Source organism: Grammomys surdaster, unplaced genomic scaffold (genome assembly GCF_004785775.1).
Source record: "Grammomys surdaster isolate TR1022 unplaced genomic scaffold, NIH_TR_1.0 173, whole genome shotgun sequence".
In the NCBI taxonomy this organism is placed as follows: Eukaryota; Metazoa; Chordata; class Mammalia; order Rodentia; family Muridae; genus Grammomys; species Grammomys surdaster.
The window spans coordinates 4,270,016-4,288,901 of record NW_021604621.1 but is presented as its reverse complement, the minus strand read 5'-3'; the positions used below and the strand labels follow the sequence as shown (position 1 = coordinate 4,288,901).

At 39.3% G+C, this 18,886-nt stretch overlaps 1 pseudogene; it reads right to left on the bottom strand.

Annotated features, from left to right (window-relative positions):
* Positions 1 to 4,607: 4,607 nt before the first annotated feature.
* Positions 4,608 to 13,265, bottom strand: LOC114621260 (annotated as a pseudogene).
* Positions 13,266 to 18,886: the final 5,621 nt, after the last annotated feature.

Sequence of the window (18,886 nt, the reverse complement as noted above, 5' to 3'; positions counted from 1 at the left end):
ATTAGTTTGTCGTAGGAATATATTTTCCATACTTTACCTCAACAGAGTGATCTAATTGTGTGGTTCTAGAATATCATGGAATACATGAAGGACTCATGAATCCTAGCCTGGATTTGAACTCACTACGTATAGGAGGATAACCTTGAGCTTTGGACCCTCCTGCCTTTATCTCCTAAAGTGCTGAGATTCTAGGTGTGTGCCACTGTCCCAGTTTATGTGTAGTGTGGATTAAACTCAGTGCTTGGTAAGTAAACACTCTAGCATCTGAGCCATACCCTTGATTCCTCCATTTCCTTCTCAAATTAAAACTTCTCAAACTTTTACAAAAAAAATTTATTATGATTATTGATTTTATTTTGAGGAGGAGTATCTGTGTGCACCACCACAGACAGGTAGAGTTCAGAAGACAAATTTTGGGAATCAATTCTTATGTTCTATCATGAGGATTGATTTTTAAGTGGATGCATACAAGATCATGGACTCTCTAAGCAAGTGAGAGACGTTGCTAGTCTTTACTTCTCTAGAGTTAACGTGTGGGTCACCTGCTCTCTCTGACTACTTTATGTCAGCCATTATACCAATCATATTATATATATATATTATCCTACTTAAGACCCATAAGAATTGTTTGAGGTAATGGATTATCCCTAATTTACAGGTGAGAGATCCAAGATTCAGTAAGCTGCAATAACTTGTAGTTTATATTGTGATCATAAAGCAAAAATTAGTTTGGAACTCAGGTAATCTGACTCTCAAAACCTACAGATGAAAAGCTCTGCATTTTTTTCAGCTGAGAAAGATACTCATAGTAATCATAAAGTTATAAGGACAATGCATTTATTGTCAATAAAACTGTTACTTAGGGCTATGTACAAATAACTGCTATAAATGACCAATATTAATAAAGCCAGAATATGTACTTATATGTAATAGGTAATTATAACAAGTTTTTTTGTTATTGGATGTTTTATTTACATTTCCTATGTTGTCCCCTTACCCCATCCCCCACCCACCCCGGAACCCCCAATCCCCTCACCCCTCCTCCTTCTTCTCTGTGGATGTAACCTCTATCTACTCCCCCCCACTCCCACCTCCCCACCCTCAAAATTCCCACCCCCTGGGGCATCCAGCCTTCATGAGGTCAAGGTTCTCTTCTTCCACCTATGCCCAGCAGGGCCCTCCACTCTTACATATTCAGTTGAAGCCCTGGATCCACCCCCCTAAGTGCTCCCAGGATGGTGGTTTAGACCCTGGGAGCTGTGGTTGGTTGGTATTATATAACAAGTTTATAGTATACCAAGAAATAACTAATTATTTTACATACCTTGATTTATTACTCACAATAACCTGGATAATAGGTAGTATTATGATTACAGTATACAAGGAAGAAAAGAGGCATATAGAACATAATTAAGACAGCCATAGTGAAATGTCAAGTAGCAAACTCAGCAAATATTTGAACACAGGAAGTTTAACTAGGAAATCCATGCTCATAATCTTCATATAGCAAAGCCTCTTTAGATTGCATCAGTCTCTGGAAGCTGAAATTAAAGACACTGTCAGTCCTTAGCACTCCCATGCTAGCTTTCTATTTAAAATCAAGCAATACCTCAATTCAAAAGCATTGTGTGATATTCATATAGGTCTCCCAATTATTGGAGCAGGGAAAAGGTGAAGATCTATAGCTTCTCCATCTGAGAAAATTGTTTCCATTCTGGTCAAATTTGTAAAGAATCAACAGCGAACGAGGAATGCTTTGTGCTAAGCATTTGGGAAAGATATGAAAACAGCAACAATATGATTACATCATATTGTTTCTTTTTTTTCTTTTCTTTTCTTTTTTTAATTTCCTTTCTCTTTATTGGCAATAGTCACCAACAATGACAACTAAGACATAGGGTAAATAGCAGAGGGCAGCAAGTTACCAACAACTGCACATCAAGTACACCATCTGGTATTGGTACAAAAATTTGTAAAAAGCAAAGGTGGAAATCACTAGATTTAATTCTTTGCCAGTTCAAAACTATGCAGCTATAGCATTCTAGAGCAATCTTTCTCTAGTTGTCCATGCAATGAAACAGCTAGCGTGTAATAATGTTTTTTCAGAATCTTTTCATAACACATAAGGTTTGTTTGAGATTGGAAGTGATAGTCCCTGCTCTTCTAGCTACTCGAAATATCATGACCACTGAAGGGATCGATATGGGGCACACCTATACCATACTCTATGGATTCTGTTCTAGAACATTGAAACAGAATAGGACTTTACCACTCTACTTTCAAGTTAACTTTGACAGTTATTTTAAAAAACACATTTATACGGGCAACCTCTTGGATAGTAGTGCACTGTTTCTCCTTAACACATTTCTCTTTTAATTGTCTACTTAAAGACTACGTTATGAGGTCACTTGATACAAGGAGAGGGTAGGCAATACCTGCCTTAAACTTGACACAAGGAAGAAGCAGGCAATATCTGTTCTAAACTAAGATGTTGGTTAGATAAATCATTATCTTGAAAAACATCATATATATCTTATATATCCAAAGCATTTCCCTTTCACCATTAAACATTATCTTTCTACGCCTGATCTGTTAACCCCAGAGCTCCTAGATTATCATACGTTGGTGTCATAGTTGCCTTCAGCTGTGAATTTGACACAATCCAGAGATACCTGGGAAGAGGGAATCTTGTTGTGTGACAGAACTTTTCCTGGGGAGGTGCAGCACACACCAGAGAGGGAACTCACGACAGACTATAGTTCACATACCACCAAATTTCAATTTGGTATTTTATTGGGGCTCGAGGAGACATGTCTCAAAGACAGCTGTATCATCAAGGCCCACAGCAGAATGGGTAACAGCTCACAAAAGCTTGGAAACCTGGAGTTTGCTCCTTCCCAAATGACTCTGGTCTAAACCTCTTCTAGGCAGCTTGACTGGTTTCTGCTTCTTCCAGGCAGCTGGTCTGATCTCAGAGTCTTCTTTTTTAGTTTGGCTTGTTGGAGAAGTCTTCACAGCTTTGTTGCTTACTTTGAGAAGGAGAGGCCTAGTGAACCCTGTCAATTTCAGGGATTTCCTGGAGCTCTTTTGAGTTGTTTACCTTCCTGTTTAAAGAGCTTCCCTGATGGAATGTTAGTATCTCTGAAGGAACTGTTAAACAACAAACATCAACCAAAAAACTGTTGAGATGAGATTAGCCTGTGGCCCAGTGTGAAGCATCTTCTTAATTGTTAATTGATTTTGAAGGACTCAGTCTACTATGGGTGGTGCTATCTCTAGGCAGGCGGGCTAGAGAAAAGAAGCTGAGCAAAGCAGAGGGAGTGAGCCAATAAGCAACCCCCCTCCATCATGGGTCTCCTCTTCAGTTCCTGCCTTCAGGTACCTGCCTTGAACTGTCCTGGCTTCCCTTGATCATGTAACCGTAACCTATAAGCTGAATGAAACTCTTTCTTTCCAAAGTTGGTTTTACTGTTTTATCATAGCAAGGGAAAGGAAACTAGAAGAGTCAGTCTTGTTTCCAAGTTGTAGCTCTACCATTTCTCAAGAAACCGTTTGGGAACATGTGGGAACAGAGAGAGAGAGAGAGCGAGCTGAAGTGGTAGGGCAGCCCTTATACTCAGCCCACACCTGAAGCACCTGGTAGTGGCAGATGATGATATAAGCTGTCGCTAGGTTCCAGGGAAAAGCCTAGTGAAATCTCCTGTAAGCTAACACTCCCATGCTAACTTTCTAAAGTCAAACAATACCTCAATTCAAAAGTATTGTGTGATATGTAGCAGAGGTGCAGCTTGGTGTTCATGTGGGTCCCCCAATTATTGGAGCAGGGGCTGTCCCTGAATCTGTTCCCTGCCTGTGGATCCCATTCCCCTAACTGGCCTGCCTTGTTTGGCCTCAGTGGGAGAGGATGCACCTAGTCCTCCAGTGACCTGATGTGCCAGGGTGGGGTGATACTCAGGGGTCCCTCCCCTTCTCAGAGGAGAAGGTGAAGGGATGGGAGGAGGGGATGTGTGAGGAGGGAACTGGAAGTAGTTGGGGGGGGGGAAAGGCTGCAATCGGATATACAGTAAATAAATAAATAAATGAAAAAAGTATTGCGTGGCTTGGTTTACCATATCTTAATTCAAAGGAAAGCATTATATAAGATAAAAATGTATCTGTATCATCAGATAAAGAGCCACAATATCTCTATAAAAGAATTGCTCCACAGGGAAATATAGTATTTCTTTTTAAAAAAAATTTAATATACATTATTTCATTACAAATTTTTTAAAAAAGAAAAAAAACAAAAAACGCAACATCCTAAAAAAATTTTTTTACAGGTAATACAAATTCCTATGAAGATTTTTTTTTGCTACCATAAGAAATTAAAGAAACCATTAAGTATTTAGAAACATTCAACATCAAAAGCTTTAAATCTAACTGTACGTTGTAGCCCTTGAAAAAGCTACAAACTTTTTAAAAAGTATTTTCTCTACAAAGAATCTCATCAGCTATACAAAAATCTGAACAGTTTTTATACTGAAGCTAATGTTGAGCTGCACTTGAATTTCACATTCTTAGCAAAATAATTGCCTGAGCACATATACTCCACACTTTAGGACAGCCATTTATTCTTCATCCTCATTTTCCTTCTCGTCATCTTCATCATCTTCCTCCTCCTCTTCTTCCTCATCTTCTGGTTCATTCTTCTTCTTTGAGCCTGTTGGCCTACCAGGACCCTTCTTTCCTACTTCACTTTTGTCCTTGGCACGGTATGCTGCAATATCCTTTTCATACTTCTCCTTTAGTTTAGCTGCTTTCTGCTCATATGGTTGTTTATCTTTGGCAGATTGCTCAGACCACATCTCACCCAGTTTCTTTGCAGTATCTCCAATAGTCAGGCCACGGTGTTCACTTTTGATCTTTGGGCGATGTTTAGAGCAAAACAGGAAGAAGGCAGACGGTGGTCTCTTCGGAACATTTGGATCTTTTTTCGTTCCTTTTTTATCACCTTTGGGAGGGACATCGTTCTTCATCTCCCTGTCATAACGAGCTTTGTCGCTCTTGGCCAAATCCTCAAACTTCGACTTTTCCTTTGCAGACATGATCTTCCATCTCTCGGAGTATTTCTTCGAGAACTCGGTGAAGTTGACCGACGAGTCGGTATGCTTCTTCTTGTGCTCCTCCCGGCAGGTCTGCACGAAGAAGGCATACATTTTGCCCCGGAGGCTTGTTGGGGTCATCCTTACCCGCTGTGTCTACCTGGTGTGAGCGCTTCCCTCAGACCTTCACGGAGAGACTTCCTTCCCCAAGCTCCATCGAGAACTGGTTTCTTGCTCGGGAAATATAGAATTTCTTAAATGTGTATTACCAACCCAGGAAGCTGAAAAATACAAAATGTAAGACAGACAAGTCTGCAAACATCTTCAATAGTTTTCCTTCAAGATTTGTTAGAACGAGACAGAAAGTCAGACATACATTGATCTCAGAAACACTCACCAATCAAGAGGATGAAGCTGATATTTTTAAAAATAACCAAGAGAAAAACTAACCAAAGTAAACAAAAATCTACATCATGAACCTAAAAGGAATCTAAAGCAAGCAGATCGAAATAAGTAAAAATCTATGAAGCAAACAGAACACACAGACACACACGCAAACACACATAAATAAAAATGTATCCTTAGAAAATATGAACAAAATCAGCAAATGTCTAGCAAAAGTGACACAAAGAGAAAAGATGATTAACATCAAGAATGAAAGATAAATGTCACTGATTATGGTGACTCAGGCTAAAGCAAGAAGATCCTGAGTTTGAAGCTAGTTTGGCTACTGCAGTTAAGACTACTTCAGAAACCTAACAAGCAAACAAGCAAAAACTAAGAGCAGCAAAAACAAAGAACAAAACAAAGCAGGCTATTATCAAAGACATTGTAGGCATCAAAGGATAATAAGGAAATACTATAAAACTTCTATACACAGCAATTGGGCATTTAGAAGAAATGGTCCACTTTCTTGAAAAACAAAGTACCATGGTGGAGGCTATAGCCTCAAAGTACATTATATACCTGTGTGCAATGTCCCTCTGTTGCTCATGTATAATGAATATATACTGATCAAATATATCTGTTAAAAATGAAATACCAAAATTGACCTAATACAAAACAGGTGATTGGGATAGTCCTACGATTAGCTAGGAAAATAAGTTAATTTAAAAATTTTAAAACCCCCTAAGGACAGAATTCTACAGCATGACCAATGGAAGTTATTCAAGAATAAAAGTAGCTACATAGGAAAACATAAAAACCAATAGCTTTGTGTTTCTCAACTCCCCCTTTCCTGTGTAATTTAAAATGTAAAAATGAAGTAATGATTATAAATTCATAATGCATACACTATATATGTAAAGATGCAAATTGGAGAAAATGACGACATAAGGCTAGAGAGATGGCTCAGTTGTTAGAGTTCTCATTGCTCTTGTAGAGACCCATGCTTAGGTCTCAGCTCCCATGTCAGTCTCCTACCCATAACTCTAGCTCTAGATGATCCAGTGACCCTTTCTGGCTTCCACTAGAGCAAGATAACTGATTGGATCTCTCTATTACTTTTTACGACTGCAGGTAACTCCATAATGACTTCAAAAGAAAAAAGTACACTTAAAAATCAGAACACACAGAAATGGATCAAATTTCTGAACAGCCAGATAATATATCTGCAATAAAATTATAGTTGTCTTATTTTTTTCATTTGGGCTTGACAAGACCTTTGATTTATCTAGTATGCACTATGCTATTAGTATGTTCACTTGTGTTGTGTGTGCTGGTAAGTGTGGACTCATGGGTCTTTTTTTCTTTCTCTCTACCTTCTCACAAGCTTCTGAAGTTGTTTAAACAGTCTCCTCTCACAAAAGCATTGACTTCACACCACTTCATTCCTATCTGGATTTAGATCTTCCATTTACTCTGTAGAGTCTACCACCTGCATAGCAAAGATCAAAGACATACCTTAAGGCTAGGATCTGGGAATGGATTGCAGGTTTTCATCCAAGGAAAACACAGAGGGGATTTGGAACATTAGTGGTGAGGGGTAGGAGAGCCTTAACTCTCATAAAATACACAATAGTAGAACATGGTAAATGCGAGCAGGGCTTGGGGGATTTGCGGCTGTTTTTATGTTGAGCTCATACATTCAGCTTTAAAAGAGAATCCGAAATAGACATCTGCATTCTTTTTCTTTTCTAGAAATGCTGATTCCTGTCTTCTGAGGAATTAGCACTCCCCTCACTCCAAAATGAGGCTGTGAATCTCTGCAGAGCATTTTAAAGACACCAAGGTTTGCCTTGGATTATTAAAAAGCTTTCTTCTTGTTATTGTCACCTGCTACGAAAAGCATGTGGTATGTGTCAGTTTTAAGCAAGAGCTATTGGCTTGGATTCTTGAGGGAGCTACTTCTTTTGTTTCTTTTGTATTTTTTTTTTTAAGGAAAGGAGTTTGGTTATATTTTCTAGCATGTCGTTATTAGTTTTCAACAAACTTGAGATTTTTACTGTGCCACACACACTTATCACATGGAGCTTACAATTTACACTCGAGTAAACTTCCTCCATCATACCCCTAAGTATCATTCATTTAATTTCTCTGTAGGCATCAGTACACTTCTTTCTGACCATATTGCTATGCACGGTTGACTGTGGCTCTTTTAAAATTTGATGTGAAATTGCATACACAATTATGCAAATCTTCCATAGTACTGTATGTTTTTAAAATTTTAATTGTGTGTGTGTGTGTGTGTGTGTGTATGTGCACACGCGTGTGTGCATGCTCGAGCACGCGTGAGCACTGACCCTCAGAAGTTGTTTTTTTTCTTTCTACCATGGATTCCAGGAATTAACTTAGGTTGTCAGTCTTTTGTACCAAACAACATGACCTATTGAGTTATCTCATCAGTTCCTAATAAATTCTTATTGGTATACATTGTCATAATAGGCTTTTATTATCAACTTTACATACCTGGGAAGAAGGAACCTTAACTGAAGAATCACTTACATTGTATTGGCATGAGGCATTTTTTTTTCTTTTCTTTTTCTCTCACACATTACATCCTGACTGCAGTTACCCCTCTGTCTGCTCTTCCCAGTCTTCTGCCACACTTCTCTTCTCCAGATCCCCTCCTTCTCTATTTCGATATAAAAAAGAAAGGTCACCCTAGCTGTGGGAGCCTCCTCCATCCCAGGTCTCTGGGATTCCCAGCACCCGCTGAAGCTGCAGGTTTCCCTTCATTCTCCGGACTCTCTGGGCCTCTCTCCTGTCTCTTCTCACACCAAATCCTGCCCCACAACTCCCCATCCCCTCTCCCACCCAGTTCTGTCCTTTGCTCTGCCTCCTATGACTGTTTTGTTAAGTGTGATTCAAACATTCTTGCTTACGCCTTCCTTCTTGTTTAACTTATTTGGGTCTGTGGAATATATCGTGGTAGGCTCCCAGGAGTCAATGCAAGTGACTTTAGCCAATATATGTCTTGTAATGCAGCGGAATGATGTGGTGGGAGGGGAGCCTTAGCTGTCCCATGCTGAGGCACCACTCCCAGAGGTACCAGACATATGACGGGTCTAGGATAAAATGAAGTTTATTTGGGGCATGGGAAGCGGGGGTGAGAAGGGAGTGGAGGCAGAGAAATAAAGGGGACATAGAAAAGCAGAAAGAGGAGAAAGAAGGGAAGAGGCTGGCTGGGAATACATGGAGAGAGAAAGGGGTAAAGGACAAAGAGGGGATAAGAAAAAGGAGAGAGGAGGAGACAGGGAGAGAAAGAGAGAAAGCCCAGTCTTTTTATAGTGAGCCAGGCTCTTACTTGCCTGTTGCTAGGCAACTGTTGGGCGGAGCCTGGAAGAAATGCTAACAATGCCTAACAGTGGGGATGTGGAACCTGAAGAGGCCACTTCCTGTAGCCAGGCAGGACCCCCAGCCGAGGGATAAGGACACTAACCTACCCACAAAACTTTCGACACCAAAATTGTCCTCTCTAGAAGAAATTCGGGGATGAAGCAGAAACTGAAGAAAAGGCCAACCAATAACCAGCCCAACTCAAAACCCATCCCATGGGCAAAGCACCAATCCCTGACACTATTAATTACAGACAGGATCCTAGCATAGCTGTCCTCTGAGAGGATCTACCCAGCAGAGGACTGGAACAGAAGCTGATACCCAGAGGTTGGAGATCTTGGATACTTATGGAACAGTTGAGGGAAGGATTGAAGGCCCTGAAGGGAAAGGGAGCCCCACGGGAAGACCAACAGAGTCAACAAACCTGGACTCCTGGGAGCTCTCAGAGACTGAGCCACCAATCAAAGAACCTACACAGGCTGGAATGAGGCCCCAAGCACATATGTAGCCGACATGCAGCTCAGACTTTATGCCTGCCTTGTTTGGCCTCAGTGGGAGAGTTTGCACCTAATCTGGCAGAGACTTGATGTGCCAGGGTGAGGGGGCTTAAGGAGCATCCTGTCAGAGGAGAAGGCAAAGGGGGGTTGGGAGAGACTCTGTGAGGGCAGGACTGGGAGGGGAAGCAGGGATTGGGATATAAATAAATAAATAAATAAATAAATAAATAAATAAGGAAAAAAAGGGGGCAGGTTTCCCAGTGATATCAACCGAACATGGTATATCATACTGTGATAAAACTAGACACAAACCCTCATATCAAGGTTGGACAAGGCAACCCATTAGGAGGACAAGAGTCCCAAGAACAGGTGGAAGAGTTAAAGACACATTCCTCTCCCACAAGAACAGCTAGCTACATAATCATAACATATGTGCAGAAGACCCAGCTCAGACCCATGTAGGGTCTGTGGTTGTAGCTTCAGTCTCTGTGATCTATGAGCCCTGCTTAGTTGATTCCATGGGCTGTGTTCTCTTGGTGTCCTCCATCATAAGGCATTTTCTTAATTGGTAATTGATGAAGGAGGGCCCAGCCCCCTGTGAGAGGTGCCATACCTCAGCAGGTGGGCCTGGGCTATATAAAAGTAGTAACTAAACATGAGCCTGGAAGAAAGCCAGTAAGCAACATTCCTCCGGGGTCTCCCCTTCGATTCCTGCCTCGAGATTCCTACCCTGACTTTCCTCAGAAGTGTAAAATGAAATAAACCTTGTCTCCTAACAAGTTTGTTTTTGATCATGGTGTTCATCACAGCAACACAAAGCAAACTAGGATAATATTCATTGTATATATTGATGGGCTTTACAAAGACATTTTCATCCAAGTATACCATGTGCTTTGACCATCATGAGTATTTTAGGCTAGCAAGAACTGCGGATCTACAAATGTGAGAATGCCTGAATCTCCCTGGCCCCTCTCTCTTGGAGCAGTCAATAAGAAATCAAATAACCTTGCTTGTTCTTTTCTGAATCTGGCCATGAAACCCCCTTGAAGCTTGTGCCAGAAGCTTTGGGAAGACAGCTACAAGAATGCCAATAAGCCAACCTTATCAAAGTTCCAGCTAGCTTTTTGCCTCACATCATTTTTCTGCCCTATCAGAGTTTGCCACAGCTATTCACTTCATCGAACATCTCATAAAATAAGCAATTTTCCTTGGTTCTTTGGGTTTTCATTGCTGAAGACTCATAGGTCATGTAAAATGTATTAAAGGAAGCTGTGTGTGTTTTCGTCCAAGGACCCCTACAGGTGTTTTCTCGACTATAGCAATAAGCATAACTAATTCTGGAACATTGAAGTTTACCTTTTAACTTATCATTGATATGAAACCAAGTTACTGCATTGATAAATATTGGGATTTTTTTTCTGTTACAGAGTAATATTCTATTAGATACAGGTAGCACATTTTTGTTCATCTACCATACATTGTATGCTGATTTTTTGATTTTTAGCAGATTATGAATATTGTTAAAAAGATATAGCAATAGCATTTAAATAGTTATAATGTATTTTGGTCATTTTGCTTCCATTTTCCTCTCATTTCCCTCCCACTGAACTCTTTCATCGCTTATTTCTTGTCTCTTTTGTTTGTTCTCTCTCTCTTTTTTTGGGACTCCCTGCATTTAATTAAGGATGCCTATAGGAGCATGGATGGGGTGGTATTTATTGAAGTGTGGGCAATTTAATAATGGCTAAATCACTGAAGAAAATGTCTCTTTGGTACTTAGCAACTAATAACTGCTCAATAACTGTTCAAAAAGGAATGGAAGCACATAAGGTCCCTTCCCTATACATGATAAGATGCTGATGGGTTCATATTGGGCAGTTAACTACAGATCTGTGTGACTTCGTGAGTGCAAAGGCCATTTCATGTCCAGAAGACAGCATTTCATATTATTTTGCCTGAAGATTTTCATATATTATTTTTCTGTATCTATCTTTGTCAGAGGCAGCCCTGCTTATACACTGAAGGCCTAAAATCAGCCATAGGCCTAAAATCAGCAATAGGCCTGACATACATGCCTGCTAACATAAAGTCTTGGGTCTCTGTGGAAAAACACTGAAACAGATGCCTAGAAGCTATTGTAAACAAGCAGCTTTGGTAGAAAATTGCCAGGCTGAATACATAGACCTTGTAGACAGGTAGCCTTGGTGGATAGTACCAACTTAGATAAGGACAAGTGAATCATAGGCGGAGCCATAGTGGTCTGTCCCCTGAACCTTCACCCAGATGACACTCTGTTCTGGAAGATATCTGTACTCTCCCTGAACACCTATGCTCCTGCGTCATCCCCTTCCCCACGTCCTGCCTTTTTGTGTATATAACTCCTGTGTGAAAAAAGTAAAATTGGCCATCTGATTAGACTATAGACAGATCATCATTTCTTTGCATCTTTGTCTGTTCCCCTCCCCCACCCCGCTCTCTTTCAGGTGACCTCCCCGCACCCGTTTAATGCCCTGCTGGACATGACACATCTTATTTTTACAATTTAAGTTATCTACTTATTGTTTATATTTAAATAAGCAGTTCTATTGATAACACAACTTCTACACCTACTCAGAGAACATTGTAGAAGAGGGGATGGAAACTGTAAGAGTCATTGGACCAGGATATCCACTGTGAAATTATGTATCCTAGAGATTCCAGAAAAGCTTTACTCATGATACCTCAAAAATACTACTCGTGATACCGTCAACTTCTAGGAGGTACCTAAGAGCTAGTAGTAGACTATATTGTTTTAGGAGTCTTGTCAACAACTTGAAATGACATTTCTCATAACAAACACCCCTGGTATTGGAGTGTTTGTTATATAGTCTGCAGTTCTTGGGGATAGTATCACTTAAAGTGATATAATTTTATTTCAACTAAGAATAATACAGAAGGAGAGGGAGAGAGGAGGAATAAAAATCAATAAAGACACTTCAGAATGGCACAGGGAATAATTATTTTGTATTTACCTAAATTACACACAATACTTATAAGTGTATGGATGTACACATATATAGTTCATTGTCTTTTATTGTTAAGCAATATTTCATTCTGAAAGTAAGAAATTGTTTATCTATTTCTTTACTGATTGAATACTAGGATGTTTCCAATTGGAACTACTGTGAAGATATTTCTTTGAATAATCATATACAAGTCTTTCAATATACATATTGTCATTCATCTTGGATAAAAATCCCAGTGTTTGAATTTCTGGATCATAAGGTAGTTACAGGTACAATATTATCAGAAAATGTCACACTTTTTCCAGTATCAAGAAATGCTTCTATTGTCCAACATACCTTAGGAATCTCTGACTCATCAATTAGAAGCGTTCTTTATTCTGGAAATTGTGGGGGTGGCATGATTTCCACCCCTTTCCTGGATGAGAATGGACTTAGGAATATATGTGGCTCTCTTAGCAGCTCAGCTTGCACAGCTGTCAGCTCTGGTCAGAGGGAGGTGGGAGGTTTAATTATAATGCTTCTGACAGTTCTGAGCAGAGTACCCAGTGCCTACTGCAGCAACAGCTGAGCTCACCCTGAAGCTGCCATGTGGAAGGCCCACCTCACAGTTATTTGACTCCTCTCCTAGAAGCTTGCTTAATGGACCGAGAGTTTCCTGTTTCCACATGCTCAGCTCTGTTCAGATGCAGGTGGCAGGCACACTCCAGCTTAAGAGGCCTTACATCACTTTCCTCAGCTTACCATAGTGTTAGTTGCCAGCGCAGGCTATGTGCAGTGAGACCACTGCCTGGGGGAGCTCATGGCACAACCCATATTTTGGATTTTCTTTCTTTTGAATATACGGCATCTGGTTGCATTTTCTAAGGTCCCTCTGCCCATTAAAGTACCTGACTTACTTTCCTCATGGCTGATTAGAAGAGTGAGAACTCCAAGAGAACAGAGGCTCTTGATTCTCTTCTTCCATACATTTTCCACTCTCTTTGAGCTGTGAACATTTTTAGCACTTTCTTTTTCTTTTATTATTTTTGGAGGAATTCTGTATCGCAGGTTGGCCTTTTAGCCTAGGCTAGCTTTGTACTTGTAGATATCCCCCTACTTCCACCTCCCGAGCATTAGAGCTGTACTTGTGCCCCACCACACCCACCCTCGTAGCTGTACCTGTTTTGTGGAAGCGAATATTTTCTACTCTGTATTATTGGCATCTGGTGTCATTTTCCTCATAAAGTCTTTAAGATCATCAATATAAGGATGAATTAAATGCAAAAGAACACTGTAAATTTCAAATGAAATGAAAGAAAGTCAAGGCTAGCATATACAATGGGTCCAGCAATACTATTTTTACACACTTATTATCAATCCCCCTAATAAATAACGACAGCCATAAAGGAGAAGCTATGGTTGATTCATTTTTCTCTTTCTCCCAAGATCTATACCACCTTTTTTATAAAAAGCTTTACTGAGATCTAATTAGCATACTATAAATTCACCCATTTAAAAATAAAGTTCAATAATAGAGTTATACAATTATGACCACAGAACATCATTATTATTCCAAGAAGCCCAGTATCACTTAGCAGTTACTTTCCATTTCCCTATACACCCAACCCCTGAATACTGTGAATCTATTTTCTGCCCCCATGCATTTGCCTATTTTGGATATTTCATAAAATGGATTCATATGGTGTGTGGTCATTCATATCTGTCCTTTTTCACTTAATGTAATATTTTGATCGTCCACATGAGGACATTTATTGGTATTCGATTTTCTTTGATTTGTGCATAATATTCCATTATATGGTTCTATCACATTTTGGTTATTCATTTACTGATGGACATTTGGATTATTTACATTTTTGACTATTATGGTTAATGCAATATATATATATATATATGTATATATGTATATATACGTATATATATGCATATATATATACGTATATATACATATATATGTATATATACACATACATATATATGTATATATATACATATATATATATGAGTTTTATATTTTCTTGGTATATGTCTAGGAGCAGGATTGCTGGATCACATGGTAACTCTATTTTTAATTGCTTAAGGAACTGTTTTCTAAACTGTTTTCTAAAATGAATGCACTATTCTGACCACCAGGGAATGAAGACTTCAGTTACTTGACAGTCTTGTATAAAATGTTTTTTCAAATTTATATTTTGAATATTTCATATACATTTGCAATGTGCTTTGACCAAATCTAATACACTACCCAACCAACACTCATGTATCTTTTTTTATTATTACTGTTACTAATAACTCCACGAATCAAATTAATGCTGGCAATATATCCACAGTATGGGATTATCTATTGAGGGCTTTGACAACCTACCAGTGGTGACCTACAAAAAGAAAAGTGAGTCTTCCTTCCTCATCAGTCATCAACTATGACTATCTTCTCTTCCCAAAGGATTGCCACCCCCTATCCCCAGCCATACTGAAATTTTGCCATAGTGCAGCCTGTACAGCAGTGGTTCTCAACCTGTGGGTCGAGACCCCCACAGGGGTTATATATCAGATATCCAGCATATCGGATATTTGCATCAAAGTTCATAACTGTAGCAAAATTACAGTTATGAAGTAGCAATGAAACTAACTTTATTATGTTGGTGGTCACTACTTTGTGAGGAACTGTGTGAAAGGGTTGCAGCATTAGGAATATTGTGAACCACTGCTGTACAGGTTTTATAGAGACAACTACAATGTGTATAAACCCCATCATGTCCAGAAGACAAATCTCCTCCCCATTTGGCTCTTAATGTTATTTTTACTCCCTCCTCAGTCATGTTCCCAGATCCTTGACTGGGAAGAGGTCAAAGAGATGTCCCATTTAGGGACATTTAGGATTGCACCCTCCCCAGCCCCCAGTTACATATTCTCAACATTTTAACAAATTATGGCTCTCTGCATTAACCACTACCCACTGCAAAAAGAAACTTCTCTGACAAAGGTCAAAAGCAGCACAGATCTACAAGATATAAACATAAATGCTAGAAGGCAATTTGATAGCACAAACATTTAGTGAAACATTACCGGTAGCTTTTCACTAGGACCCATGAGCTCACCAGTCACAGATTACAGTATCAGACATGAAATCTCTCAGTTGAAGCCTCAAATCCCATAACCATCATGCCACTGTTGCCCCAGTGGGCACAAGTTGCCTGGCATGTTAACTTTGTAGAATGCAGGGACCAGCACTGGGTGACATTACTGATGTCTTTTTCCCCCAGTAACCTGCATACCACATTCCTGTACTATGAACATTAACCAGTAGGAGGAGTTTCTTGGTCTATTGGAATTGATTTCTCTATGTTTTGCAATTGAAGTGGTGGTATCTTCAGTTTGACTTTCTTGAGACTTCCTAAGTTTTCATCTGCCTGTGGTCAACAATTATTTTCAGGTAACGCCAACCTGTCTCCCATCCTGTGGAGGTGAATCACAATTTGAGCCAATCAGTGGTTTCATTCCTCCTAGAGTATTGGGTTACGTTTGCATAAAACCTTCAGTTCTGGATTTGATACAGAGAGCATGCATAACGCCGTGGTTCATTTGAACAGATATTGCTGATCAACCAAGGAGAACTAAAGCGGAAATTTAAGGGTTCTTTGGAAAGTCAGTTGTGTTGGGCGTGTTTTGCTACGGCAAACACATGAAGGAACATTTCACTGAAGTAGACACAGGTGAAACGTTCATGAAGAACGTTTCACTAAAGCAGACACAAGTGAAAGGATGTTCTACTAAAACAAGCACATAAAAGGACATGTGATGAAGGATTCTTCACTAATGACATGCATGTATTAGTGTACTTTACATTGCATAGTTGAGTTCCATTTGTCTGGACCCCATAGAGAGAAATGCACCAGGAAACTTCTGGTGGTGTGCTGAGGCTTCTCACTGCTTCCTTGGACTCAGTCTGATTGGCAGAGTGATGTCAGCTGAGAAAGATGCATGTGCTGAGGCAAGATAGTGCTGAGGCAAGACCCATGGAGGACAGGTGATGTTTAGAGGGAATATAAATAGGACTCAACGGACAGAGCGGCTGGTCTAAGGTAGCTTATAGAGCTAACTGTACAAGGCTTGTTAGTCTAGCATCTTTACTTATCTATGCTTTACTAAGAGAGGCAGAGCCAAGAACTTCTCCTGGCATTCCTGCTGGTCTCTCCTGCTGACTTGTGCAGAGGTTGAGGCCTGACTGTTCTTGGTAGGTTGTGCCACCACTGTTGATTCATGTTTGTTATCCTGACTCTACCAAGCTGGACTGTTGATATATCTGTGAAGTGTTTACCAGTGAATTGAACTGCTGCTGTTGATCTGTGAACTAAACTGCTGATTTCCAGACAACACAGATGGGAATTGCTCCAAAGAAATATTCCTAAACAGGTCCCAGGGTTAGGGTTATGGTTATGGTTAGGGTTAGGGTTAGGGTTAGGGTTAGGGTTAGGGTTAGGGTTAGGGTTAGGGTTAGGGTTAGGGTTAGGGTTAGGGTTCCCTAAGGTATCCTTTCTTTTTCACTACCTCTGGTTATGGTTGGGTTAAAGGGAGGTTAAAGCATTTAAGAGCCATTAATTAAAAGTACGCTTTGAAAAAAATTTTAAAAAATTAATAAATTAAAATAACATTACCGAAGAATCTATGAAATTACTGTATTCCCTCAGGTGTTTTTTTGTTTGTTTTTTATGCTTATTTTTATATTTCATTTTTCTGGGGACAATCATGTTGTAGAGTATTATCGGTCATAGGATTACTAAATGCTGCATTCTTTAAGTAAGTGGAACTCTGACATGAGTCCTTTTTCAACTTTATATTTAGAATATATAAATGTTTGTATTTTACAACTTAGCTACAGCACTATATTCCACATACTCCTTTGGGTTTTTTTTTTCTTGTTGTTGTTGTGTTTTTTTGTTTTTTTTTTGTTTAATTATATTTCCCACAAATTCTCTTCTAGGCAAATTCATGTATCCAACCAGTTATTTCATTCCTTCTGAATCCTATTTCTTCTTTCCTTCTAAAATTCATTTGTTCTAGACCATTTCCCCTGCCCTTCATTTTTCTCCATTAAGATAGCTATTGCATAATCCCTAAATCCTAACTCCTTTCTGCAGTCATGCTCTTTATGAACTTCCATGTTCATGCACATGACTACGTTGTTTTTTCTCCTGCTCATCAACTTCTTTTCATTTTAATTTTCAGACCACAAATATATATGCAATTGAGAAATAACTTCCCTTCTCAACACCAGCTATCACATTGAGATAAATGAAAGCAGTTTAAACAGAGACTCCCCAAGAAGGACTCTATATGAATAACTGAGGACCCCAACTCATAACCAGATATTTGAGTGAACTAGACTAGAGTCCAGCATCTCCCAAAGGCCCAAAAGCTATAGAACAGATACAAACCACTCTCATCATACTGTGTCCAAATTCCTGAACCTCAGATTACATGAGAAAAATATGAAAATAATAAATTGTTGCTTTATGCTTTTGAAATAATAAGGTACTTGTAAGAGGTGACATATGTATAGAACTTCAAGGACATTTGTGAAGTGTAATTCTTAAATATTCCTCTATGCATCATAACTATTATTTAATTATATTGTATATGAGGCCTGAGCTTTATATGGATTATTTTATTTAATTCATTCTAGGCTTCCCATATTGTCTACATTATGTAGCTGAGTAAACTGAATCTAGATGAGATTAACTAACCTGTTTGGGCCTAGAGAGTTGAAGTGCATATTCTTTTTGCAGTGCCCCATGAAAACATATTTTATTTGGAAAAATATATGATTCTAGGATGCGATTCCAGAAATCTGTTTCTGTTTCCCTTTCTTCTCTTTCTCTCAGCTGCTATAAAGCCACATTCACTAAATGACTGCTTAATATGCTACATCAGCTTCTGGTTTGGTCCCATGAATTTCAGATACTTAATGTGCAATATATTTTTAATTGCTACATTTTATTTATTTGTAATATGTGTGAGGGTGCCACTGTGAACATTGAGGTCAGAGGACAATGTGTGGGAGGTTGTTCTCTTCTACCATACAGAGCTCTAGAATTGAACAAAGATCATCAGGCTTTGTATGCGTCCCCTTTACCTACTGATTCTTCTTACCATGGAGCAAGAAACGTAAAATAATACCTCCTGTCTGGGAAAAAGCTTGGCCACTATAAAGGCAGTGAGAGAAATTGCCTATAAATATTACTTGGACAAAATCAGAAAAACATTCTCAACCTATAGCAACAAGTGAGTGTATGGGTGCTTATGGAGCCTTGCTAAACATTAAAAAAAGTTGGAGGGATACATGTGCCCATGGGCTTATGTCAAATCCCAGGAAAAATTCCAGGGAGCACATGTTCAACTATAGGCAGATTCAGTTACCAAGGCTTGTTAAAAATATCCTCAGGGGCAGAAAGGGTGCCTCAGTGGGCAAAGGCTCTTGCTACATAAGCCCATTGACCTGAGTTCAATCTCCACAATCCATGTAAAGGTG